This window comes from Lutra lutra, chromosome 4, assembly GCF_902655055.1.
Source record: "Lutra lutra chromosome 4, mLutLut1.2, whole genome shotgun sequence".
NCBI classification, from domain to species: Eukaryota; Metazoa; Chordata; class Mammalia; order Carnivora; family Mustelidae; genus Lutra; species Lutra lutra.
In genome coordinates this window covers 98,258,266-98,285,768 of record NC_062281.1, presented here as the reverse complement: position 1 = coordinate 98,285,768, position 27,503 = coordinate 98,258,266, and the positions used below count along the sequence as shown (strand labels likewise).

At 50.8% G+C, this 27,503-nt stretch overlaps 1 protein-coding gene across 4 annotated transcripts in view; it reads right to left on the bottom strand.

The window, feature by feature from the left end:
- NGF (nerve growth factor) overlaps window positions 1–19,904 on the bottom strand; it is a 51,765-nt gene extending 31,861 nt beyond the window's left edge. The window contains exon 1 of one of the 4 annotated variants that reach the window (XM_047728386.1): window positions 19,830–19,904. The gene's annotated coding sequence lies outside the window, so the exon portion shown is untranslated. Of the gene's footprint in view, window positions 1–19,492; window positions 19,623–19,669; window positions 19,790–19,829 lie in introns of those variants that run through there. The other 3 variants (XM_047728384.1, XM_047728385.1, XM_047728387.1) reach the window with 3 other exon arrangements.
- Window positions 19,905–27,503: the final 7,599 nt, after the last annotated feature.

The following is a 27,503-nucleotide window of genomic DNA, read 5'->3' as shown; positions in this document are numbered from 1 at the left end:
GTGAATTAGCAGAGGATGCCCTTTGCTCCAGCAGATGCTGCCTCATGCCAGGGGGACGGCAGCGTAAGCAGAGGCCCCACTCATCCCTGCGGCTAGCCACCCTCCCAGGACACAACCTGCACAACCACACCAGCGATACCCACTGCCCCTCCCCTGATGGCTTGTCAGGGGTCCGCTGCGGACTCTCTCACTGACTCCCAGCACCCAGGCCCGGACCCTCAGATGACTGACTGCGCATTGCCAGAAGGGCCGGGAGACACCCTGGGGACCCAAGGCAGTGTCAGGAAAGGCACGAGGAGAGGACGTAGTTTCTCCATAGGACAGGCAAAGGCTTCAGGTCCACACCCCCTTCCCTGCATTCCCGAGGGCGGCTCACCTGGCACCAGCCTCCTTCCCCACTGCTTCTGTGATCTTCGGCCACTGTCTCCTTCATGGTCTCCTTCCTACTCTGTACACACAGCACTGACCAACGCAACGGCTTGGGCAGCAGCACCTCCCCCACCCTCCTCCCAGCACCTCTCATACAGAACCCCTGCCGGCCTCCAACCCACACCCGCTCTGGGATGCCTCTCTCCCTCGGTGCGTCCCCTGTCACCCTTGGCGCTCAGCCTGGGGACCCAGAATTGAATCCAACACTAGGTGTTAGTAGCTGGGAATGTGGCCCTGATCACTTTTGGTTTTGCTGTCAATGGAAGCCTCCTGGAGACTCACTATCAACCCAAGCGGTGGCGCTGGAGTGGAACTAGGGGCAGATAAAGGGGGTGGCTTCATGGGACCCCCTGAATCATGCATGTTCACGTCTGGCTTTCACAGCAAATCCTGGCTGGGAGGCTTCCTGGTGTGACCCAGCTTTGAAGTCAGATTGGAGGTCCAGGTAGTAAATAAATGCCGAACTTCATAGCACACGGGGTGCTTTCCCAGCAGGGGCCAACTGTGGGAGCCACTGGCTCCTGCCCTGGAACCGGAAGGGAGCAGCCAGAAAGGGATTCTCTCCATCTCTGGTGCCTGGCTTCTCCTCCCAACCAGATCCATAGCTGGTCTCTTCCTGTGGGATTCTCCATCTCAGAGCCCTGCCTGCCTTCCTCACGTGCACCTGCACTGCCGTCCACAGCCACCGTTTGTTCCCCATGTTCTGTACACACAGCAGACATCACACACGCGTGCACACATGCACACAAGAGCACACACGTGCCCAGGAAACAAAGGTGTTTCCTCTGCAAATCCTGTGCCCTGGATGCCCGTCCAGCCTTGCTTTCTGCTGGTCTTCACAAGGACTCAGAACTCAGTTTTTCTTCTGGCAAGTTCTCCTCAGAGAACTGACAGTGGGCTGCAAGGGAAGCAGCATCGGCTGTTTCAGAAACCTGACTAAGTCATATATATGGTGAACTCTGACCCCCACTCCCTCGGCGTTTCCTGTGCCCAGAAACAGACCAGGGGAAGGAGTGGCGGTGCCAACCCCTAATCCCTGTTAGCCGCTGGTTCTCGTGCCCTGAGCAGCCCAAGTTATGTTAAGGGAGAACAATGTCAGCCCGGCAGCCTCAGCCAGGCTCCGAATTCCTGAGGGGTCAAAGCCTGACTTGAGGTCTGCCCAGCCAAGTGTCTCATACAGTGCTGGGCCAGTGTGGGTGGTTGATAAAATATCATTAGATGGCATGGGGGCGACGAAGACCACAAGAATGGGCTCTTTCTTGCTTACTACTTGCTTGCTATTAACTTGCTGGGACATCCTGGATCCCAGGAGAAGCCAGATGGCCCGGGGGCTGAAGTAAATAGCCCTAAGGCCCAAGTAGCTTGTTGACAGTGCCTTTCCAGGAATTGGTCCTTCATGGAGTTTCTCAGGAAGGGGATCAGGCATTTGGCTCAAAGGGCAGGATCTGTGCTACCCACAGTAGGAAGCAGGTGGAATCCATGGAGCCCAGGGTGTGTTGGGAAATCGGCTGTCCCAGGGGAGGGGAGTCCCCGTCTGTAGCACCTGCTGCTTTCTATGGTGTGAATGCTCCCACTGGAAACTGCAAGCGCCACTTCACTGCGTGTGAACCAGGAAGAGAAGCTTACTGGGGAGTAGGTGTGAGCCTGTCGTGGGCCAGCCCCAGCCCCACCCTGATCGAATGGGGAAATAGGGCTGTCCTTTACCTTGGGAGCATCTGCCCTTCTCCCCCTGCCTGCCTGGCCGATCTCAAACAAACCTCACATGCCTTCCTGAAGGAATCTGCCCTGCCCTACTAAGACACCCTCTCTAATGGCAGTCTCTTACCGCCATAGAAACTCGCACTCCCTCGGGTGACTCTTGGCCGTTGTCTTCCTGGCTAGTCTACGAGCCCTGTGAGGGAGGGAACTGAGTGAAGCTGTTGTGCCCCCTTGGATCACTGGTGCCCAGCACAGTGCATGGCACAAAGTTAGTGCTTAGTAAACAGCTGGGCGCGAGTGAAAGAAAGAAGTGATTGGAGGCCTGACCTGGCTTTGCTCTAGGCACTGCGATCATCCTCTAGAGGTCTGATCCTCCAGCCTTTTGGTTTTCTTTTTTTAAAGATTTTGTTTATTTATTTGACAGAGAGACACAGCGAGAGAGAACACAGGCAGGGAGAGTGGGAGAGGGAGAAGTAGGTTTCCCGCCGAGCAGGCAGCCTGATGCGGGGTTCAATCCCAGGACCCTGGGACCACGACCTGAGCTGAAGGCAGATGCTTAACGACTGAGCCACCCAGGCGCCCCGCCTTTTGGTTTTCTTTCCTTCTTTTTCCCCCCATTCATATATACATCATATATTATACATGCCACATATGATCTGTAACATATATGTCATATATACCATGCATGCTATATGGAACACACCATGTGACATATGACAAACATCCCATGTATGACATGCATAACACATATGTCCTATATGCCATGTATGATATATAACATATGTGATATGGGTCATATGTGATATTTTATATTGATCTATATGATTGATATATTGATTGATATGACATATATTATATATATACATATATGTATATATATATATAACAAAGATGGCAAGACTTCAGAAGGATAGTGTAATTTTCAAATGTTTGCAGCCATCTCAGCAATGGGTCCACCTTTGTGTGTCTGTGTGTGTGATGTATGTGTGTATGTGTCTATATGTGTTCATGTGTGTGCATGCCTATGTGTGTCTGTGAGAGAGAAAGAGAAAGAGAGAGGAAGGGAAGAAGAAAATCTTATAATGAAAGGTTTCTGTTTCCTCTTCCTGTCCAAGGCCACTGGGTCATAGGACAATCCATCTGACAGCCAGCCCCATGGCATTAGATTCCTCGCTGTCATTCTTTTCCCAAAAGGCTACAGGCTTCCTTAGAATTAAAAGGGAACTAAGAAGTGTCTGTGGGCAGGACACAGTCGTAAGCATCCCTGCTGCCCACAAAAGCCCAGAACAGCGCAGCTGAGAGCTCAAGGATGCCTGCTGAATACTTAGCTTCAAGACAGATCTCCCCTTGGTAGTAAGAATTAGTCTCCATTACCAATTTTGGTGGGAACAAAAAGTCCCTCCATGTTGACCTATCTTGGGACACGTGGATAGAAACCTCTTCAGAACATTTTACTAGTCTTGATCATAAATGAGACAACTTACAATTTACTTCTCCCCAGAGTCTAAGAAACATAGAAGACACTTGTCTCTGGGATTCCTTTCCTGTCTGCGTCCAGCACATTCTGGCAAAGCCAATGGCCAAAGCTAAGTTCAAGGCCACTTTTCCCTTTGCTGGTTGCTGAACACATTCATTTCAGGGGCCAAGGTTCCCTTGCTTTTGTGGCTATCCTAGGAATGAGAGGTGAGAGCCAGGTAGGACCACCTCCAGGTTCCTGGTAGGAATGGAAAGAGGCCGTTCCCCATCTGTGCCCAGCATGACAAAGCCACGTGGAGGCAGTGAGTAGTAGATCCCAGAAATCTGTGGGAGTGATTTTTAGCTGGCTGCAAATGCCCCATGGCAGGAACAGACCCAGAGAGGTGGGGGAGAGCTGTCCCGGCCTCAATTCTGGAACAGGGCTTAGGAACCCAGGTTGGTCCTGTGTATGTAGAAGCTGGACCTAAGAAAAGAGTGGGTGGAGAACTAGTATAGGGAAAATGGGTTGTGATTACAATAACAACAGTGCTAAACTCTTCGAGGCTTATGTGCCAGGTGCTCTGTTAGTCATTTTGTAAGGATTTCTAGCCCCATCTTACAGATGGCTTTACTGAGGCTCACGCTACAAATGAGTAGTAAATCACAGTGACACCATGACATTGAACTTCTGTCTTCCTTGTCTAGGGATTTGAACTCCAATCCCTTTCTCTCTCACAGTATGAAGTCCTTAAACTCTAAAATATTTCCATGAGTCACTGATATCTGAAACTTAACTTTCCAAAATTTTAATACTTTAGTGAGAATATCTACGTCTGAGGGACACCTGGGTGGATCAGCGGTTAAGAGTTTGCCTTTGGCTCTGGTCATGATCCCAGGGTCCTGGGATTGAGTCCTGCATCAGGCTCCCTGCTCAGTGGGGAGTTGCTTCTCCCTCTCCCTCTGCCCCTCCTCCCTCCACCCCCACCCCTGCTTGTACTCTGTCTCCCTCTCTCTCAAATAAATAAATAAAATCTTAAAAAAATATATCTTCTATCTGAATAGCTTTTATGTGCCAAATACTGTGTGGTTACACACATTCTCTCATTTAACCACTACTTTTAAAGGATGTATTATTATCATTATTATTATTATTCCAATTTTATAGTTGAGGAAACTGAGAATCAAAGGGAGTTAGTATCGTGTATTTAAAACCACACAAGCAAAATAAATAAAGGCACACAATCAGTAGGAAGGAAGGACCCAGGCTAACCTTCTGCTTGCCCTTTTGTCTGTAAGTGGTTGGCTGCCTTCTGATGGAAAGAATATGATGGCTGCTAAAAACATCTGCGCCTAGGATAAGCATCGGTCTGAGTGCTTATCAGCCCCATATTTCTTAGTATGATGAAGGGTCAGAGGTCACTTTTGATGGAGAAGTCTGAAAGCATCAAACCTCTGTACACCAGGAAGGGGACCTAATGAGGGAAGGGGGGTGCCCAGTGACAAATTGGCAGACAGGTTCTCTGAGGGAACAGGGAAGGGATGGTCCCTCAGCTGTTTCATGACTTCCGAGGCAATGTGACAGAAAACCTCATCACCTTCACCCTCCAAGGCAGCCATGAGACCATGTCTGTGGGGAAATACATATTTCTATGGACTGAGTCAGGGCTAAATTAGACATTAGGGTAATGCGACACATCTGAATTTCATCACCATGGCATCATCTTTTAGACCTTGTAAACGTTCATAACGGTATTTTTGGTAGGCTGGAATGAGCTGTCTCCATCCGAGGTGTATTACTTTCAAGCTACATTTAACAGACTAATAAAATGAGGTGTTAGCCAGCTAATCCCCTGTAGTCATAGCCTCAGAAGTAGCCATGCAGTAAAAGGGACCAGAGTTATGAGTAAGTGTCCTGAGGTGGCTGTGAGGGCACAGACCCTGACCACACTGTGTCACTTGGAGGAGATGGTGGGACGACCAGAGCTGTGTATTTGGGACCAGGCATTCCCCTCCCACAGGAGACTCCATTATCTACCACCTTGGAATCCTGGGACCTTAGAAAATGATCCCTGGTCTGAACCAACTCCCCACCCCTGCCTCAAGGACTGGACATCCACATCCTTTGTGAGGTGGCACAGGGGGCTGATCTGGGGACGTGGGGAGCATCTCCTTTTCACCTGCCCTGGGCTAAACATCAGCACTTGTGACATTACGGGAATTACTTTCCTTAACTGAAGAACAGGACCAATGTCTGACATCAAAGACTATCTTTGAACCACGATTTGCATCATTACTTCATGTGGTACCAACTTAACACAGGTCAGCGTGTCTGTTCAGGACCCAGTCTCAGCCAGGCTGTGCGGGATGCCTGACTTTGCCCCTCGCTGGCCTTCCCAGTGCTCTAGGTCCTACTCAACCCCTCACCGGGCTCCTGGAAAATGATGGCAGAAGGCCCCCCCTACCCTCCTTCACCAGGAATGACCAGTGGCCCTTCAGGATGAGCTGACCCAGAGATTTTCCCCTGGAGCTGGCTACTCTACCCTCCCTCTCTTCTGGGGTCTGCTCCTGACCAGAACCAACTTGAGCTTAGATTTTGCCCCCTTGCTCCTGTTTTTCTCCCACTCACCTCCCTTCCCTGACTCCTCTCTTTAGTCACACATCTCAGAGCCCTCCAGTCTTGCTCTCTGTCCCATTGAATATTAAAGTTCACATCCAGCTCTGGTCTACAACAGCTCCTCTGTACATCTACCAGAGTAGGCTGAGCCTTCTGAGCCCTGCTCTCTCTGGGGCCCCTTAGCTGAAGGGGACTCCACAGACTTGCAGTGCAACCCATGTCATGCCTCCTCCAGGAAGCCTTCCCTGAAATGCGGGATCCCACTGATGTCCTTTCCTAACCTTCTGTCATAATCCATGTCTGTGCCATACTTATCAACTTCATTCATTCAACCAATACCTACTGAGCTTCTATTACGTGATGCACACTTCACGAACATAACAAAGTTCCTGCCCTCATTCTTACATTCCCGTGGAGGAAACAGATTAATACTGAAACAAACAAATACTAGAATTAAGTACTGTGATATAAATAAAGCATGGTAAAGGACTATAGCCTATTGGTGGCAGGGTTTGGTGGGAGGGTAAAATAGATATCTTAAATCGGGGCAATCAAGGGGCACCTGGGTGGCTCAGTATGTTAAGTATCTGCCTTCGGCTCAGGTCATGATCCCAGGATCTTGGGATGGAGCCCTGCATCAGGCTCCCTGCTCAGCGGGGAGTCTGCTTCCCTCTCTGCCTGCTGTTCCTCCTGTTTGTGCACTCTCTGTCTTTGTCAAATAAATAAATAAATAAATAAATAAATAAATTCTTTTAAAAAATAATAAATTAGGGCAATCAAGAGGGGACATCTGAGCAGACCAAATGATGATAAGGGAACCATGCAAAGAAGATCTGAGGGCAGAAGTTATCCAAATAGAGGAAATAGCCAGTGCATAGGCCTTGAGGCAGTAACCACATTAGCATGCTGAAGATATTGCAAGAAAGTCAGTGTGGCTGCCACATAGCAAGCAAGGATAGGAATAAGACAGGATGTTGGAGAGAGGGAAGGGATCCAGTTCATAAGAAGGCAGGGATTCTCCTAGCAGGTTTTCAAACCTACTGACATTTTGAACCAAATAACTGTTTGTTGTGGGGGACCATCTTGTGTATGGTGGGCTGTTCAGCTGCATCCCAGGACTCTACCCACTAGATGCCAGTGTCACCAAGCCCACCCTCACTTGTGACATTAAAATTTGTCTCCAGATGTTGCCAAATATCCCCTAAGGGGAAATCACTCCCAGTTAAGAACCACTGAAATAAGGTCATGGCAAGACTATAGATTTGAGTCTGTAATGGGAACCCACTGGAAGGTTGAGGCCTGGGAAATAAATAAAATAAAGATTGACATCTTAATTTTTTAAATATTTTATTTATTTGTTTTATAGAGAGAGTGAGCGAGCATGAGCAAGGGGAGGGGCAGAGGGAGAGAATCTCGAGCAGACTCCCCACTGAGTGCAGAGCCCAATGTGGGGCTCCATCCTATGACCCAGGGACAATGACCTGAGCTGAAACCAAGAGTGGGATGCTTAATAAACTGAGCCACCCAGGCACCCCATGACTGGCATCTTTAAAAGGGTGCTCTGACCTTAGCTGGGTGAAAAGGCTGGAGAGGGAGATGAGTGGAGGTAGGGGGCTGCATGAGGGGGCCTGTAGTAGTATGGGGGACAGGGGATAATGGTCTGGACAGGCAGTGGCGGGATGGTGAGCAGTGACTGGATCCAGAATTTATGTTAAATCCAGACTTGCTGGTGGATGGGAAGTGAAAGGCGACAAGGAAGATAGAATCAAGGATGATTTCTAGATTCGGGGTCTGGACAACTATGGGGATAATGATGTCATTATCTAAAAGGGAGAAGACTAAAGTAAGACCTAAATTTACAATATCCAAGAGGACATGACAGTAACGCCCAAGAGCCAGGAGCCCAGGGGAGAGGTCCGCATTGGAAACAGACATACAGAAGTGGTATTTAACACCTAGGGAGGATAAGGTATCTAGAAAGAGAGTGATACGGAAAGGGAAGGAGCCTGAACTGAGCTCCAGGGCACTCCAACATCTGGGATCAGGAGAAGGCAAAGCCAGCCAAGGTGAAAGAGAAGGGAGAAGGGACGTGAGTTACATCTGGCCTGGTAACTCCAACGCCTCCTCCTGCCCGCGGCTGGGTCACCGAACAGTTGGGCCGCTCCTTAGGCATATCCACTTGTGTTCAGTGCCAACAACCCTACAAAACTAGGCTGGGGCCAAGCAAACAACTAAGCAAAAGTCACCGTGTTTAATCCTTCCTAAGAAGTGCTATTAGTCCCATTTTCAGCAGACGAAACTGAAAATTGGAGAGGTATGGTAAGTCACTGTCGATCACATGTGTTTTTAGCTCCAGTCCTGGACCTGGAACCCTGGAGAGTCTGATTCCACTTTCACACTTTTTCCACAGTGCCCTTGGCCTCTTACATTAGGGGCCCACTCCATGCCTGGCACCGGCTCTGTTCCCATTGTGGCAGGAACGGCTCATTTTTGCCCAGGCTTATAGGAAATGCTTACCCATCTGCTGCTGCATTCAGTACGGGCAGGAGGGAGCTAGGATCACTCGTGCAGGGCAAGTGACTGTTAGGGGTCTACCCTACCCCCCCCACCCCCAGCACCAAGGGCAGAGCCAGCCCTGGTACCAGGAGTCTCGCACTCCTTTTATAAGTCTCACATCTTACTTTTATACCCACGGCCAAGGTGCTTCCCCCAGCTGGCAACCTTATTCAGCCAGCCCTACCCATTCACAGGAGCATATCATTACTCTCATTTTATCAGATTAAGACTCGGAGGCTCAGAGAAGCTCTGGGATTTGCCCAAGTTACAGAACTTGGGAGAAGCCCGAGCCAAGGGTAAACCCCTGGTCTCCCGAATCTCAGTATTACTGAGATGAAATAAGAACTCCCTGTCTGACTTAACCATTTCTTCTTCCTTATATAACAACTGTCCCAACCCCCCGAAAGAAACTATAGACAGGTTTGTGGAATTTTCCCAAGCATGAGTTTGCCAGTCAGAATTCTGTAATAGGTCCATAATCATTTCAGAAGGTGAAATGATTAGGAGATGGACATTCTGTGTACCCTGCCAATTTGAATTCTTATTTTGCTTAACTATAAAGATCCTTTAAAAGAATCTTTGAAATGTAGTTTTGCTTTATTAAGCCCTCCACTTCCTGACATGTCCCGCTCTGTTTCAGAAAAATTCAAAACAACAACACTTAAAAGCCCTTCCCTCCCCCCAAATATTTTCTTTCATTTCCAAGATACAGAGATGCTGACACGTGGGTGTGAAGTATGGAGTCAGACTTTGGTGTCTGACCTCCTCAAAAAAGAAAATGAAAACATTTCTGGGTGTTCACACTTTCCCCAGGAAAGGACAGACACAACACTCTTTGAACCCGGATGAAAAGAAAGGTAATTCATTTCATGCCTAAGAAACATTCCTGATGGTGTGTCATGTTCTGGGACAATTGAGTCCATCTGTCATTGCAAGTTTCAGAAAGGGTAGAAATAAGCTCTTCCCCTCTCCCCCCGGCTGTGTGTACAGAAGAAGTCAGTCAGTGTGTGTGTGTTTTTTCCTTAAAAATAAAAACAACAACAAAATCAGGTGCAATGGTGATGTATTTAAACAGCCTCTTGGCTGCTTTCCTTATAGCCCCCCTCAACTCCCATGCTTGGCTCAGTACAACCCACCTGTCTGCTGGAAGGGAGCTGGATTTGACACACAAACGTTCCTCTGTTATAAACGTTAGTTATAATGTGCAACTGACCTGGTGACATTAATTTTACAGGGAGTAGTGGAATGGGTGGTGCAGAGGAGGGAATAATACTCTAACAGAGATGAAAATTATCCCTGAGAACCAGGTCCTCCCCTTCTGCCCCACTCCCCTGAAACCTCAAATAGAGATGTCTTAAGTGCCCCAGAAAGGAGTGTTAAATCTTTGTTCTGGACAGGAACTCAGCATTTGAGGAGAAATCACTAATAATCCTCTTTGAATCTTAGTGGTGAAAATGGGGCCCAGTGGGAGGGCATTTTATGAGGAGAGAGTTGGAATGAGCCCCAGGGGAGCCGGAAGAAGCACAGATGAGGGGGGAAGGCGACAATTCCACAGGAACAAAGAGGCAGGCAGTTTGTCACCACTGACCTGTCCTCAGGGGCTGCATTAGCTAGGCTCTCAAGAAAATTGGGACATGTCACCTTTGTGGCCCCAAAGTAGAATCTTGGCACGGGTCACTCACGTCCCCTCCGCTGGGAAGGGAAGGTCTAGGGTCAGTGACACATCATGGGCTGGGGTGAGGGCTGGAGTTAGGATTAGGGTTTGGTTTGCCTGAAGGTGGCCGTTCTGGTGTCCACAGGAGGAGCCCTTTAGTTATTTATCCCAGGAGAGAAAGTTAAACCCCACGCGTTGGGGCAGCCTGGAGCCTAGCTCATGAGAAAATGTTAGGCTCTCTGCTCTGGGCAGGAACTTCTTTAGAATTTTGACAATGTCAACATTTTAATGGCATCTTAGCTCTGCTGCCCTTATAAAAATATACTAAATGGGAAGGATGTGATTTGTGGGAACAGAAGCTCCTTCCAGAATTACTGCACCCACACTAGGACCAAAGCATTTATCCTGGTCACATGGCCAGAAAAGGCAGAGATACCCCTCTGACGGTTCCTGGTGACAGAGTAGGACACCTTGTGCCCCTCGGACAATGATGTCATGGTCCCGAGTGGGGAACAGAATCACAGGAAGCTGGCTTTGTAAGCCAGAGATGGAAAAAGGTGATACAGGAGGTGGGAAGGAAGAGAGGAGATGACTGTTGCTGTCTCTTTGCTCGGTTTGCCAGAGAAACAGCAAAACGCAGGAATAATCACATTTAGGGAAGTCATAGTTCTGATGAGGTTGAGGAGTAATAAAGAAGGAGAGGAGGAGTTAGAGGAGGAAAGAGAAGACAGATGCTGATAGCAGCTCTCACTTCCAGAGGGTCCATTTGGTGGCAGGCACCTCACACATCTTCATTGTTTAATCTACACAATGGCCCTATGAGAATGGAATCCTTGTGACCTCACGGAGAAGGACAGTGAGGCCGTGCGAACTTAGGTCACCCGCGATCAAACAAGTGGGACTCGCAGAGCTGAGACTGAACTCCAAGTCTGTCTGGCTTTGGAGCTACGCCCTTTCCTAAATCATGCTATCGTCCCTACCAGTAGCTTTTAACCTTTTTCAGTGACTCACAGTGAAAAAATTCATTTTCCATCATGATCCAGTTTGCATACATGTGTGCCTAAGCATATGTACAACTAAAACAGAAGTCTCGTGAATACTTTCCCTTTGCTACATGCAATGCAATCTGGCTTTTAAAAATTTTATTCTAGTCTCTTGCATTAAAAGAGAGAGAGCTGTACCACTAGACTGGTTTCACAGCCCCCTAATGGGTCTTCATCTTTGAAAAACATTCTCCTTTTCTCTACTCCATGGCAGTTGGCTTGAAATGTTTTTCAACTTCCTGCTTGATCTTGCTGGATGCTGGGTAGTATCTCTGCTTCTGAGGCATGCTGCTAATTATGTACTCTGGACCATCCCTCTGGTGGAGGGGTCATCATTAATCAAATATTTCAGAAATTACAAATATCTGACAAAGCTCTTTGCTTGGAAAAGAGTCAGTCCAGGAAACCATCCAGAAACCTAACCGCTGATCTCAGGCACCAACTAATACAATGTTTTAAAAGCAGCTGATGCATGCTTGCAAAGAAACTCCTTTCTCTGCTTTTAGAACCTAAAGGACTCCTTTGCTCTCACGGGGCAATGCATGCTCACCATCTCGCCATAACGCCAAAGGAAAAGCAACATGCAAGGGGTTGTGGCAATCCGTCCATCCACCATCAAGAGTGGTGCTGCCTTTCTCGGTTTTTCATGAGTACACCTAGGATCTTCAAGCAGACTGCTTTGTAGGGGAGTGAGCGTGTCTCCACCCCGGTTTAGGATTTCGGGGACAATTCTGTTTCGATGGCTAGGGACAGTGACAGGGTTGGTTGAATGAGATTTAGGTCATGGAAAGAGAAGTGCAGATCAGATGGCTCAGCGAGAGTCAGCCCCAACGAGACGCGGACTCGGTGACTTCACTTCAAGCAATGTGCAAGCTAATTGAGAAAACATGTTCCTGTGATGGCCTCATGCAAAAATCCAGATTTACGAATTTTTTTTTTTTTTATTCCTAAGAATTCCTTGAATATTTGCCGTGCGTGTCTATACAGCTTCCCAGAGTACTTTTCCTTCTTCCTGAGGAGCGTTGTGTTTTTCTGCTGTGGCCCGGGTCAGGTTTTTAAAAGGGTAGGATCCTGACAGAGAACAAGTGGGCACGTGGCCACAGGCCTTGGGGAGAAGGAGGAGGAGGGCAGGAGAGGAGAAAGATAACCGACACCTTCTGTCCCTTTCCTGGGGCAGAAAAAGCGACTGAGATCCAAGACCTTGAAAAGCAATCGTCCACAGAGCTCAGCGAGGGACCCTTCTCCTTCATGCTTGTGGCCCTGCCTTCTGAAAGCCCTCTGGGCTGGCCTACCCCCCAACCCCACCTCCATTACCAAGCCCCAGCATTAGGCTTCTGGGACATTCACTGCATTGCAGGTTCTGGGCTAAGTTTGCACTTTCCGGCATTCTCCTCTCTCACCTCATGACTGCCCTCTGAGATCGACATTAGAATTCCTTTTTACAGATGAGGAAACTGAGGCATACAGGCATTAAGGAATGTGGCACAGAACCAAGAAGAGGTGGAGCATGGATCTGAAGCAAGTGCTGTCTGATTTTGTGTCAGGGCTTCTTCCAACCAACCCTGCCCACCTGCAGGACACGCCACCTCCAGGAAGCCTCCCCGGAGTGCACCACACCATTCAAACCTCTCCCTTCCTGTGGCTCTTAACAGCCACATCAGCGGTTCTTCCACTTGTCCCCCTTCTGATGCTGCTCTCCACTGCCCCAAGCGTGTTAATCTAAACGACAAGATAAACAAGCCTGCGAACAGATTCTGTTTTGTCTGCATGGATGTTTTGAAAGTGAAGAAATTACACATTTGGGCTCCAAGTTTTGACTTTTCTTGAAAAGTTGAAAGATCTGGCCACCCTGGACCCATCATCCTGCGAGCAACAGAAGGCCTGTCCCCTTTCAATGGGGGCACACTCTCTGTAGTTTACTGTGGTCCCCATTGGCCTCCGGACTCACCCCACTTACATTATCTGATGAGCCTGTAAAGCCATTTTATTTCTGACTCCTGAGCAAGCCCTTGGGTGGGATCATGACTCATATTTATCACGGACAACCCCCTCCCACCCCTGTGCCCAGTCCTCTGACTAGCACAGTAATAAAGACATTAATCTGGGAGAAGGAAAATCAATCTGGTGGCCTGATAACCGGGGGACCTACCTCCCCAGCGGGGTGGGGACTGTCCGCCCTTTAACCGCAGGTTCAGCCCTAGCTGCTCAGCCACAGACCCTAGGTATGGGGAGCACGGCTGCCCTGCGGTCATAGGAAACCCACCTTCTCCTTCTTTCTTCTCTTGTAAACTTGTAAGATACATAAAATCCTAAAGACACAAGTGGTTGGAGGAGGAGGCGTTGGTATGTGGGGTAAGAAACCAAAACACTCTTCAAGCTGCCAGTACAAATGGCCATTCTCAAGAAATGCCTTATTTAGAGAGCACTGCATAATAACGCTGAAAGTCTAAGTTTGCCGCTGGAAGAAAATCACACGAGACTCTCCGTGCGTCTTTTTTTTTTTTTTTTTTTTTTTTTAACCCGGGTACGAGGAGGCAAAGATCATTGAGAAATGAAGCTTTTGGCCAAAATTCTATCAAAATGAGAGTGTTAGTTACAGGAGGTCCAAATATAGGTGGGTAAATTCCTAGAGAAGCCTTGAATGCTACCAAGAGATTTCTTCTCCCAATGCGGCAAAGTTTTATATATGCAGAGATATAAAAAATGCAACGATGAGATCGTGTGAGCTGAAGTGGAAAGCATGAAGGGAGGGCTGCCCCATACTAAGCGAGAACATGGGGAAGGGCAACTCACACCCACAGAGGGCTTCCTATGTGCCAGGCCTGTGCTGGTGTGTGTCCCGTGTCCAACACGTCCGCCCACCCATCTTTCTGACAGTCTGATGGGGCAGGTACTGTTGTTACTCCTGTATCATGGAAGAGGAACCCACGGGGAGAGCCCTCCTGTTGTGTGATTACCCACCCCCCACCCCGTCACCTCCTCCAGCACCTGTTAGGCAGTGAGAGCCCAGCATGGCTCCAACTTCAAAATCACCATCCAAAAGGGATCTTGTCTCTCTTGGCAACTCCCACACACCTCAGGGAATCCACTTCTGGTTATTGACAAGGATGAGGGGGTAGCTCAGTGTGTCAGCCTCTAAGCTGGATGTGCGCGGGGCCAAACACAGGATGGCAATTCACCAGACTGAAATGCAAGTCACTCCAGCTGTGCCTCAGATCTGCCGTGATGAGGAGGCAACACAGGACCTCCCTCCCCCAGCCGGGGCTGAGCTCTCATGGCTTCTACCGGATGGTTGGTCCTCCTCAGGCTCACTGAGGAACAGGCTACATTAGGCAGACGCATGATAAGGTCACCAACCCTGGCTACTTGAAGGCTCAGCCAAAGGAAATGGGATGGGGAAATCAGCCCATTGGTCCCCAAGAGCAAATACTTTGTGGTTATTGGGAAACGAGTCTGGGAGTCGTAGATGGTAACTGCCCTCAACATGGAATGGCTTCTGTGGGAAGCTGGGGCTGTTCACTCCCACTGACTCGGGAGCCGGGTCCTCACACTTGGCGGGCTCTCCACCTGCCGAAGCCACCACAGGCAGTATCGACACGGCTCCCTCTGCTCAGCTTCGTGGTTGATTCTCCAGGAAACCCTGACTGTCTGCCACTAAGAGTACCACTCTTTCCGGAAAGAGTTGGTCCAACTCTTAGGGCAATTTAAAAAGCACTGTTGCTAGTCCCACCTGACAGACTGTGTCATCAGACCCTTCTCAGCCTCATTAGAGAATCTCCTTAAGTCTCTTATGTCTCCACTCCCAACCCATTAGGAATCAACTCTGAACTCTGCCAACCCAATGGCTTCAGTAGTTTTCTCTCCTGCTACTTGGGGATGCGTAGCAAGCAGGTGTTTCCATAATCCCCTCCATAGATAGCATTCATCTTGGCCCTTGGCACTAGGAATAACCACTGCTTCCATCTTTAGTCCTGGCTGAGAGCTTGGGGCAGGGTTAGGCACAACGTGAGCTGTTCTCCTTGAGAATAAATCCAGGGTCACAAGAACCACCTCTCCTGCATAGTCCTGCTCGCTGACTTTTTTCAATCCAATGTCCCATTTTTGATTCCCATTTATTCTCACAGCTTGGGCACAGTTGTATTAATTTGATATCAACATGTTCCCATGTTGATGTAAGTGCTGGCCATGCTGGAGAGAGTTCTGCTTCCTCGTTCTCTTGTTCAGGGAAAGGACCTCCCAGTGCCAGAACATGATCCATTTAGTAAAGGAGGGAAGGATTCTCTCCCAGAGCTGTGGACACCCGGGGCAAGCAGTCTGCCTGCATTTTTAAGAGCATATGGCAGAGAAGAAAAGCAGCCATGTTATAATACCACCTGTCCCTTCCCCCCACTCTCTTTGGTTTTCTTTTCATGTGGGTCATTTGTAGTCAAGCTCCACTGACAAAAGGCAAAGAGTGATGCCTGGCAGGACCACAGCAGTGAGGTTCCTGCCAATGGCCTCCTGGAGCCTGACATGCTGGTTCTGGGAGAGGAAGTCCAGGGCTGGACTTCTGAAGCCCCATTTCAGTGATGAAATAATTGATGCCCTCACAGAAGGGCCTAGAAAGAAGGCCCTTTTTGGTAATTTCCAAAGGAGGTTTTGACTAAATGCCTTTTAATAGGCATTTAGCCATGTATGAGGGTGCATTTTTTGGTCGTCACCATGACCTCTGGCACTTAGTAGGCAAGCTAAGGATATTAAACTTCCTGCATTAAGTAGGTCACACTTAACCAAGAATTGTCCCCCAGCATTGGGAAACACTATTAATTCAATACAATAATCCTATAGATTGGAAAAGTAAAGCCTGACAAGTTCACTGAGTTGCTCAAAGTCACAAACATTTTTTTCTCTTCTGTCTCTCAACTCAGGAAACTATCACAGAACATTTGCCCAAAGTACAGCAGAAAAATGTCAAGAGATCAACTCCATGTTTGAGTCCAATTCCTACTATGTCGAGGTCTAAAGCCAGCAGTCTATAAAGGCTCCTCAAAAACACGTGGAGCAGCCAATTGAAGAATAATGAAAACATCAGGAAGCACAAGAGACTCTTCTTTATTACATGTTGTCATTATTCTGGTCTTGGCCAATCGCTGTGGCTGAAGGTCTAGCTTCCTTGGCTCCAAGGATGGGACAACTCCATCCCTGTGCACACCCAACCAAAAGATCAGTGCCTGGGCTTCTCCAGCTGCATTTCTGGCTCAAGGCCATCCCCGTGTTACTATTCTTTGGAGTCAGGACATGAACTGTTTGCCTACTGCCAGGTAGAAAGGTCCCTGGGAATGGGTTGGGGAATGGTCTTCCATCTACATTTATTTGCCTGATGCCACCACGTGCTGTTCTGTGAAACTGGCCCATCGCAGAGCTGATTTCTCAAAACTGGCTAACCTGAGAGCTGACGATTTGGCTGATGGTTTGCAAGATCAGAGGGGCCAATCAAAGAAAGAGAAACCCTCTGGGAACCCAAGTTGTTTGCTCAGAGATACCCAGAGATTTTAAGGGAATCCTCAGCCCCTTCCACTGGGCCCGGAGAGCAGAGTATTTGCTGCGGGCAAAGGTCTCCAAGGCATGATCAGGACCCCCTTAGTCCTTCCAGGTTTCTTAACTGGGAGAAGACAAATGGCTGGGGCTCCGGACCGGGTCCTGCGCTGATGGCTGCTTGGGGGCCTGGGCCTCACCCCTGCTCCAGGCACAGTGGGGAAGAGCAGCAGCATGTCTCCTGGTAAGTTCTCTGCAGCCCCAACGTGGCTGCCCTCCCAATAGGGCAGTGAATGTGCTGCAGTAGGGCTCAGCACTTGTTTCAAAGGGAAGAGGTGAGATTTTCTCATCAATTTAATCTCAGTAATGATGAGAAACTTCCCTCAGGCTCCAGCCCTGCCCTGCCATGCCCTACCCTCCCTGCTGATGTCTGCAGCTGGGGCCCCCTTCCTGGCCATGGCACAGATCTCTCCACGGAAGAATAGCGTCAAGCCTCCCTCTGGCCCCCCGGCTGGAGGAGGGGTAGGGTGGGCAACAGAATGAGGCAAGAATCTCACTCTTTGGAGAAAGACTAAGAGTACAGAAAGAGTCACCACGACTAGGATGACTGTCCCGATTGGGACCCAGTTTTCCTGACAGGCTAGTAGGCCTGGGCTGCTTCAGGGGTAAGATGGCCGCCCAGGGAAGGCGTGGCCTTAGCAGCGGGTTATGAATCCTCCCAGGTGCTCCTACAGTTCCATCAAGACATGTATCCCCATGCCCCAGAGACCTTGGTTTCCCACTTGTGGTGCCTCCTAACACTTTCCCCTTCAAGCCTGCCCTTTTCATCCCCTGCTTAAAGATGTTGGGAAAAAGAGGAGGAGTTTGGCAGCATGTGACCTTAACCCGGCCCCCTTCAACGACCCAAGTAGGAGGAACACGCCTGCCTCTCGTCTGTGAGTCAAGGCCAGAAGCGCTGGTGGCAAACCCCACAACACTCCTCCCCACCATTGCTGCCCAGTCCCGCAGTCCCCTCTGAACCTCTGGGAACACTGCCCATCATGGACTGACATTTGGGTTGCCCAGGCTGACATATGACTTATTCCAGAATAAGACCCACAGAAGGCACCCATCCAGATCCAATGGAGCCTTTCCTCTACACAGGGAGAAAGTTTCAGATATTCAGTAAAAACCAACCAACAAACAACAACAACAAACCTGTAAACACTGCTCAACAAGTACTGGCAGGACCCAAGTGCCGCTGCCCATTCTGCTCTCCTCCGGGAGGGAGAAGTGTTCCCTTCCAGAAGCTCTTGACAGCTTCAAGAGTCTGAAGACCCTGCAAAGATGTCACTGGTGGGCCTTCCACCACTAAGTCTGCATTGGCCAGAATGCAGCTGGCCACGCACGTGTAGGGTGAGAGGGGGCTGGCACTGGCAGTGGGTGGGGCCAGAGGATGGAGCCAGGACAATTAATCAAGTGCCTTTTCTCCAGGATTTCCATTGGCCTTGGATGACAGATGGGGCAGAGACACCCAGGAGAGCACTATTTTGGTTTCCAGCTGGGAACGTGCACTAAGTTTTCCTTAATATCCACAGCACCCAAAAGGCTTTGCTGTAATACACTTTAATGCATGAAACACCCATAAATTATCCTCCAAACTGTTACAACTTCCAACCTGGAACAACTTGGAAAAACCAGCCTAGCAAGCAGGATCTTTTTTAATCTCTCAAGTCACAAGGGAAGAGAAAGTTCAAGCAGAAAACACCTTCCACGAGAATCTCGGAGATTTTTTTTTTTTTTTTTTTTTTGAAAAAAGGAGAGTCGTATCAAACAGAGCTAAGCCACTTGTTTATGTTGCCTCAAAGATGCCGCTTCCTGACCCCTGGGTCCTCTCTCTGACTCCCCTTGGTTCTTGCCGCCTGGACCCAAGGCGCTCCTCGCACCACCCCTCCACGCCAGCTTCTCCTACACCTGGCAGCAGACAGCAGGAGGTGAGGCGTGTGACCCAGGTAGCAGGACTGAGCTTTGGCGACCTCGGCCCAGCGCGGCTCCTTGGAGGTCCCCTGATGCGCCAAGTCCCAAGCCCCTCACTCGGGTCTCCCAGCCCTCCAGCAACGCGGGGAGGAGCCCGAAGACCCTTACTCGGTTCCCTGCAACACTTCTAGCGCGCCCTGCCGGGGTCGTCCCGGTACCTGGGGGCGGCGTGGCACTTTTCCGACTCGGCGCACATAGCAGCCGAAGCGCGGGGCGCACTGGCCCTCCGCGGTGCAGACCACCATTCCTCTCGCCCCGGCGCGCCCGCAGCCCGCGCATCCCTCTCTCGAAGCTCTTTCGCGCTTCCTCACTTGCGCGCTGTCCCCTTCCAGCCTTCGAACTAGCAGCCCCAGGCATCGCCGTGCGGCTACTGCAGCCTCCGAGGTTGCCTCCCCGGACTGCGGGCCATCGGGAGACAGGGAACTCCGGGACGAAAGAGAGAGAGCGCTGCCCACCACCACCACTACCCCCACCTCGACTCGCCCGCCTGCCCAGGCTCCCGCGCTCCCGCACCCATTCGGGACGCTCCTCTCACGGCAGCACTTCAGCCCGCGGGAGCCTCGGGGGTGCCCGGAGATCTCGCCAGACCGGGATCCATGCACTCTCTCCCAGGGAGCCCAGCTGCGCTAGCCCGCGCCCCTGCCCGCGCTGCGTCCCTCTCGGGGCTCGGCTCGGGGCAGCCTGACTCACCGCTGCGCTCCCCTCCGGCTCCTAGCGCTCTCTGCTGTGCGTGAGCGCCGAGCTGCTCAAACACAAGCTTCTTGAATTCTTAGCCCCTCCTCCCGGACTCCTGAGTCACTCACTCCAAATCCTTCCCCCACTGCAACTCTCCCCAGCCCCGGCCCCGCACCTGCTCTGGTGGGCGGAGGTGCGGGGCTGTAGGGGGTCCTGGGTGCTAGAGGTCGATCGCTCCCAGGAGGGCTGGCTCGACACAGCCGGGGAAAGGTTCAAACCTCCAGAGGTCAAAGGGAAACACACGAGGGTCGGAGGGGCCTCGCGGGCAAAGCCTGGACGGGGATTTTCTGGAGCACCAGGCAGGGGTGCGGGCTTCGAACGCCCTTGGGCCAGCAGGCGGTTGTGGGCGGAGTTGTCCGGACCTCCTCGCACTTCCCCACCCTTACCTCTAGCTTCGCCTGAGGCCAGTGCTCCGGGGGTCCGCCCGACTTCACCTCCGTGCCCAAGGGTTTGGCTGCCTCTGCTCTAGCAGCGGGAGAGGAGTTCGGAGAGCTTTTGGCCTGGGACGCCACCCATCGCCCCGGGAGAAAAGACAACCCAGGGGAGCTTTGGCGAGATGCAGGTGCCAGGGTTCCTACAATTCAGGGGAAGGCGGGGGCTTTGAGAACAAGAACCAGCTTTTTTTTAAAAGCCCACCCCCCAGCAGGAGCGAGTTGGCATGGGGACAAGGGCAAGAGGATTTATGCTGCAGGACCTAGACTCAGGCTTTAACTTAAGGGTCTGGGTTCCAGAAGCTTCCTTGCTGGGACTGCTGACCCCTCTGAAATTGTAGGCGAATTTGTATGTCTGTGTTGGGTGTGTGCCTTTTTCTGGCTAGAGGGTCTGCTGCTTTCTTCAGTTTTGCAAGAGTTCTGTCACTCTAAGCTGATCTAGGCAGAAAGAGCCTGGTGCCCTACCTTAGGCCCTAAACAAATTCCTTTTTATCCTCCCAGTGTGGACTTCAAGTGAAGTTGGATCTCTGGGCTGTCTTTCCAAGATTTCTTGGGTTCCTGGATTCCAAGTCTCACAGGGGAGCTCCTCTGAATCCCCCGCCTGGCCTTTCCCACCGCAGCCCCAAACTAGCAAGGCAGATTGCTCACCAAGTGCGCATCATTAACTGTCATGTTCCGGAGGATCCATAGGTCTTTGAAAATTCGCACCCCAACTCCCTCCAGGGGTGGGGGGAGAGCTTCAGATGTCTTCACTCCTTCCTTGCATAAATTGTATGCTGAACCACCTACCCGGTTTCTGATGCCACTGGAGCAACAGATGTGGGGAGAGAGAGAGAGGTTTCTGATGAAACCATGCCTGCACTCTTCGGGCAAAGGTCACCTTCAGGTACTGGGATTCTAGGGAGACACAGGGGGGGACTTCCTGTTCTAAGCCCAAGAGTGGCCCTTTATGCCCAGTGCAGGTCATTTGAGCAAAGTCAGGCTCTGCTTAGGTCCTGGCAATGCCCTTAAGACATATCGGCCTGAGTTCTTCCCTTCTTTCTGTTTGCACCTTTGCCAGGATACCTAAGTCCACTCCATGGATGCAGGCTGAGAAGGATGAGGTAGGAAGAAAGCCCCAGAACTGAAAGTCAGCCTTAGCTTTGAGATGAGCTCATTATTTCCCAGCAAAGGCTCTTTCACTGCTGAGTTGTTCATACACACCCTGGGGGCTGAACATACTTCGGGGGAGGGGGCTAACAACTGGGGACACTATAAACGGCCTTTCTGTGGAGGTAGCATTGGAGTCTGGGTGATGCATGAGGAACTTCAACATCGTCAAGTTAACAAAGGGATTTCCAGACAATAGGACAAATTCATTCATCAATCGTGCCGTGTAGAAACTTGTCTGAAAGCACCAGCCCTAAGTCTTACCTAACAGCTGCCTGAGAATTTAGGGATGACGTTCTAAATTTTAGAATAGCAGAGAATTTGCTTGTTGAATGCAGAGCTTTTGTACGCAAACTTGTGGCATCACCCAGAAGGACAAAAGGATTTGGGGCACTTGTGGTTCTCTTTCATGTGGTGTGTAAGGGGGAAATTTAAAATGATGTAAGCAGAATATAAGCCTAAACGCCCCAGCCCCCAAATTGTTGATTATATTCTGATGGCACATGTTGGTTTAATAAGAGCTCTTTCCATCCCTGACTAGCTCAGTTTCTGTCCCTGAACTTTAAGGATCTCAAGTAAATTAGAACACGTAAATGACAAACAAATAAACAAACACTCCAAAGAGTACTCATTGAGCACCTGCTGTGTGCATGGCGCTGTGAGATGGCCAACATCCCTAATCAGAGAGCACATGCTCTTGTGTGAGCTGGATTGTTAGGTCCTACCTGTGTTGATCACAGTCTCCCCAGGTCCTGGTACAGGTCTTGGCACACAGCAGGTGCTCAGTAAATGCTTAGAGCCATCTGTGACTGTCAGACAACCCATTCTCACTGCAATGGTTTCCATCAGGTTACTGATCAGGCGGGGCCTTGGCCCAGAAGCCGCAGCCAGGTGTGCCTTCCCTTGCCTCTTCCACTTGCATGAAGGGCCCCCAAGGCAATGGCCTTCTCCTGGGTCACTGAGACAAGGACTTTAAGGCCCCTGACTCACTATAGGAATGCAAAATAGCTCAAAGGACAGCGGGGCGGAAGGAATGGTGCGGACAAGCGGAGGATAAGAATGTTTTCCTGTACTAGATTTTCTCGAAAGAGCTTTTTATCTAGGGTATCAAAATAACCAGCCGCTGATGCATTTGCCGCCTCGGAGGACAGACGGGGCGTGTGCGACAATTGTTACTTCTGAGGCTTCGGGGGCCTGCAGCCACTGAGCGCCTCATCAACAGCGACACTCAGCTGAGCATAAAGCTCCTGCCCGTCCCTTGCTTCGTTCCAGAAGCCAGGACAAAGTGCACATGCTATTTAAAACACCAGTAGGCTCAGCAGCGATCTGCCAGCACTGATGGAATTGCCGGATTTGCTCACAATACGTGGGGAACAGAAATATTGTCCCAGTTGCTGGGGGACGTGGTAGCTCCAGCTCCAAGTCAGGTTTTTTTTTCCTTCTTTCTAAACAGAGTGGAGAAAAACTTCAAGGGAGAAAACGTTTTATAATGCTTCCTGAGACGACATGGCCACGGGATCAGAGATGATTACCCTGCCGCCTCCCTGACACGGGGAGACAGGGGCCCCGGGAGGGACGAGGGCTCCGCCAAGTTCAAATGGCCAGGGTCATGGCCAGAACTTGGCTCTGGCTTTCTACCACCCTCCCTGAAAGAGACCGAGGGAGAGACCTCTGCCCCCGCCCCCCGCCCGCCCCGCCAACCCTGCCCTAGTGGGGAGGCTGGTATGAGAGCAAAGGCAGGCCAGTGTGTGGACAACAGTCAGGGACTCTGTCTTCTCCCTTGGGGGAAGGGGGTAATGTCCCCGCCTGCTCCCAGGGCCCGCCCCTAGTGTCTCTGGGATCTTCAGTTTCTTCGTCTCTACAGGGTACTGATCTGATGAACATTCACTTGCCTCTTCTCTCTCAAAGAAACTGCTGGCCCTCCTGCCGCCCAGCCGCAGGATTTCTCAACTTCCTTCCACTATCAAATTCCTCAGCAGAGTGATCTACACCCACCGTTTCTTTGGCTCCCCTTAACTTCCTGCAATCTGGTTCCCATCTTCTTCCCCTCCCCTCCCCTTCCCAGTACCAAACTGCTGTTTTCTCCTTAAAGGTCACCAGTTGCAGTAACAGCACAGCCACCGACATAATAATCGCAGTGTTTCTTGAGTGTGAGCTGTGTTCCCGGCCCTGGGCAGGGCGTCTTCTGGGCTCAATCAGTAGGTACCATCCCTTTGTGAAAAAGGAGGCTGAAACTAGGAGGTGAGTCTCTCACTCATCCTAACTTCCTCGTAGCCAGTGGCCTGGCCACAGAGAGATGTGAACAAGCTCTTGCTGTTAAACTCCATGCCTCCTCCTTCATTCAGCCCAGCTGAGCGGACTTTGCCAGTCCTGCCTCTCCTCCCCTGAGGATTTCCTGCACCGAACGCTTCCTCTCTAGGTGTCTGCGACTGTGCTGTCCTGACTTACTGTTGTCCTCTCTGATTTCTCCGTCTGTCCTTGGAATGCACGTGCTTCCATTGCTCAGACCTGGGGCTTGACATTCTTCCCCGCTTGGTCCTCCCCACGTTAGGATTCCACACCCAGCCCTAGCTCTGACCTCTCGCCCTTGCTCCTTGGGTCACTAACATTTTGAGCATTCCTGTTTGCAGAGTACTACCTAGGTTCTTGTTTTAAGCCACCTGCCCAGGCACTGGCAAGGCCCACGCAGCCATCCCACCTCCCACCCTCTGTGTCCCCATCCAAAGTCCTTGGTCTCTGCTTAGCTGCCAGAGCCCCAAAGGTGCCATCACAGGAGCAGGTCAGAGAATCTAGTTGGGCTCGGGGTAGTTCGGCTCTTCTCCAGCAGGGGCACCGCAGTCCAGGAGAGCCAGCAGCTTGGAACCTAGAAGATTTAGCTCATCTATCCCATCTATTCTCTAAGGTCCTGTGACCTTTGGGAGAAAGGTCTATCCCCTTGGAGCCATGATAACTCTAACGCCTTGTAATTATGTAACTAGATATCTCAAGTAACTCACTTCTGAGCACCTGCTGGGTGCCAGTCCTGGTCTAGGTGCTGGGGGTTCAGCAAGTGAACAAAACAGCCTCTAGCTCTGTGGCACTTAAATTCCAACAAAGGACTCCATCCATCTCATAAATATTCGTGTAACGTACATGATACACCAGGCCCGTAGAGAGAAAATTGTGATCTTGGCGAGCTTAGTTTGGAAAGGGGGTGGGGGGTGAGACAGACAGAGAGACAGCGATGATGCAGAGGACCATCTCCTTAGTGCAAAGCCAGCGGAGTGAGCCTCCCAGTGGATCGGAGTCTGCGTGCTGCTCTCGTGACCCAAACAGCTGTGATCCTCTAACTTCTGACTGCTTTCTGTCCCCACAGGGCCTCCAGTGACCCCACGGCCACTGCGTAGAGAGCAAGCTCAGGTCTTCATTGGTGCTGTCTTCGGAGACCTCCGCGGTTGTCAGAGGGGCTGGCCCTCCGTGCTTCCCCCTGAGCCTCCCCAGCCCCTGTACTTCCCCAGGGTCTTCATCTGGGTCCTCCCCACACAGCCCGTCACTACTGGTGTGGGCCGTTCCTGATTGGCCACCCCAGAGATGTCCCCAGATCAGGACCCCTCCGTGGCCAAATCCTGCCCGCAGGATTTCCATGTCACGTGGTGTGGTGTCGACAATGAGGGTTCTGTGGTGCCGGGGCAGGGAGGAACCTGGGGTGGGTGGGCTCTACTTCACCATGGGTGGCTCTCTGGCCCCTCCATGGTCCTGCTGAATGCTGGATCTGTGTTTGTTCTGGGGCAGGGTCTGTGTTAGGTGTAAGGATAAAGGTCAAGAAATGCTTCCCGCCATGTATGAGTGTCCTATCCACTGGGGAAGCAGGCACAGACACTACTAGTAAGACCTATCCCAAGGAAGATATGGAAGCTCGGGGGAGTAGCATATGACCAGCTTGGAGCTTCAGGGACTCTTCATGCTCATCTCATGGCACGAGCATCAAGTCCATAGTCCTGAAAATGACATGAAGCCCTAGGTCATCCCGCACCCTCATGCCCCCTCCACTCCCGTCTTGCTCTGTCCTTTTCTCTGCCGTCACTCTATCCACGCCAGTTGTGTTTGTTTTAGTTCATTTAACAAGCTGCTCTGACACGTCTGGGTCCTTTATGCCATTTCCAGGGCCTCAGAAACAGTCAGCCCCCACTTCCTTCTTCATCTGACCCATCCCTCTTCCTTTGAGGCTTGTCTCTTAGAATCTTAAATGACACTTCGGATGGTGTGCTTTCTCTGGTCCTCTAGAGAAAGATTTGGTGCCCTTTCCAGGTACTTCTGCAGCATTCTGTATGGTACAGAGCAAATCCTTAATAAATCTTTGTAAAGGAGGTTTTGTCGGAGCTGAGCTTTGAAGCATGAGGAAGAACCAGGGAACAGTGCAGGGAAGGGCATCGATTCAGACAGAGGGAACAGCATGAATGAAGGTGTGCAAGTGTGAAACAGCACAGTGCATGCGGGAAGCTACAGCCAGTTCAGAATCAATGAGCTCAGCCTTGCAGGGTATGGAGCCAGACTAGTCATGGATGAAGGAGGCCTGGATTATGGAGGTAGGGGTGGAGTATGGGGAGAACAATTTGGAGTCCAGGCAGAGTGATCATCCTTCTGCCTCATCTCAAAAATGGTTGAAGGTGATCTCAGGGGAAGGAAGAATAATCTTCTGTCCTTACTCTCTGCCTCCGGGGCTCCTTGAACACACTCCTGCATCCAGAGAAAGCCTCTAGGTGCTTACAGGAAAAGGCCATGAGCATGCACCACAATCATGGGATGGGAGGGAATGGGCAATGGCACCAATACTTTATGCCACGTTCTCAGCCTGATGCCCCAGAGTCTTTCATCCTTTCCTCCCAGTTTGGTCTCCCAGTCTCCTGGGATTGAAATATGAAGTTTGATCCAAGTGAACAATGATGATGGCAGCCTGAGCGGGGCCCTGGGAGCTGAGCAGACAGAGGAGACACGTTCAAAATAAATCCAGGGGAAATCTGTCAGGACGTGGGGTATGGTGGATGGTGGGACAAGGGAGGGGAAGAGGTCTCTTGCATGGACCCTGGTTCCCGATTTGCCTGACCTAGTAAATGGTGGTGCCAACTGCCAACTGCGGAGATGGGGTATCTGAAGGGGGAGCCTATGGGAGGGCGGGACACAGAGGTCTTCAGTTGAGGATTCTGTGCGACCTGTGGAACAGTCAGGGGCATACATGCAAACATGAAAGTGTGAAGGTCAGGAAAGGTGTTCGGGCTAACTGTCTCTGCAAACTGCATGCAGGTTGAAGGGAACCACCAGCATTATCTCAAAGTCTCCACTGACGACTTCTCTCCCCGTTGATGCCCTTCTCATTCCTCTACCTTGTTGGTCCAAGGATAACTATGGGGCATCTCCCAGAAGCCTGGGCCTAGGGAAAAAGGCCACTCCTTCCAGCAATCTCTGTCTCTTTCCTATCTGTTTCAGTAGCACTCACTCTGCACCCGCCCCCCCCACTTTAGGGACAGGCCCAAGAGGGGGCCTCCTATCCCCACTAAACTCTCAATGCCAGCACTCAATTCCTAGTAGCCATCATAACAGCTGGAGTATGGTAGGTCCTCAATAAATGCATTTTATATGACTGAATAAGTTGAAGCTCAGAGAGCTTGAATAACCTGCCTGAGGTCACACAGCAAGGGAAAAAGTAACCTAGTCTGTTGGCCCATCAAGCCCGCACCCCTGGTACTACACCTTATTGAGGGATATTTGGGAAAGGTGTTAAAGAACCCAGTCTTGGGTCTCTAAAATCATTTTTTGCCAGCATGGTAAAAGCTAAGGAGGCTATACCACTTAGGCGTGCTGGCAGGCTTAATTACACTGCAACCCTTGGCCACAGGTGGGGGGGGTGTCAAGAAGGCGTGGGGGTCCTTTAGCCCCACCCTCCCTGGCTGTGGTCCTGCGGAGGAAGCCCGCAGGAAGTTGCTGGGAGCCCTTTCAGGCTAGAGGGGCACTTCCTCAGTGTGGAGCACAGGCTGGAGGCGGAGCGGGTGTGAGGCAGGGGTCGCCTGTGCAGGGGCAAGAATCCACATCCCAGTGGGACCTCGCTGCCAGACTGTGAGTCTGGCCAAAACTGCCTCCCTCTGTTCTGCGCTCCCTTCACCAAGCTGACCCTGCTTCCTCACTGAGGTCTCAACACCGGTGTGACTTTGGAGGCAGCCTGACTGCTCACCACT